At 43.7% G+C, this 636-nt stretch overlaps 1 pseudogene; it reads right to left on the bottom strand.

The window, feature by feature from the left end:
• Window positions 1–223: 223 nt before the first annotated feature.
• On the bottom strand, window positions 224–396 carry LOC112661557 (U2 spliceosomal RNA; annotated as a pseudogene).
• Between the last annotated feature and the right edge of the window lie 240 nt (window positions 397–636).

A 636-nucleotide genomic window follows, 5' to 3' on the forward strand; every position in this document is an offset into this window, starting at 1 on the left:
ATTGGCTCCGCTGTGCATCTTGTATCTTGGGGCCCTGCACACTTTTGGAGCTGGTGCATATGACCCTGAACCCATCACTAGACTCTGCACAGCAGAGCACCCCCACTAAGCCAGTGTCCTCACATCCACTCACAAGCTTTCACCCCATGGGAGCCAATTGATAAAGTATTTCAGAGGTGACTACTTCTTCAAATACGTGGACACCAATGCAAGACTACAAGAAACATGATATCACCAAAGGAAGACAATGCATTTTCAGTAAGTGACATAAGAGAAAAGGAAGTCTGTGAGATCTTTGACAAAAAAATTCAAAGTGTTTATATTACTGAAACCTAGAGAGCTACAAGAGAATGCAGATAATTCCACTTGATCTTAGCCAAAAGGCTGAGAAGCAATGCAGATAATTCAATGAAATCAAGAAAACAATGCATAAGCCAAAACCAAAAAACCCAAATTAAAAATGGACTAAGGACCTGAATAGACTCTTCTCAAAAGAAGATATGTAGGGATTCCTGGGTGGTTCAGTAGTTGAGCACCTGCCTTCAACTCAAGATGTGATCTAGGGTTCCGGAATCGAGTCCCACATCAGGCTCCCCTCAGGGAGCCTGCTTCTCCCTCTGCCTGTGTCTCTGCTTC

This window comes from Canis lupus, chromosome 18 (assembly GCF_003254725.2).
Source record: "Canis lupus dingo isolate Sandy chromosome 18, ASM325472v2, whole genome shotgun sequence".
NCBI classification, from domain to species: domain Eukaryota; kingdom Metazoa; phylum Chordata; class Mammalia; order Carnivora; family Canidae; genus Canis; species Canis lupus.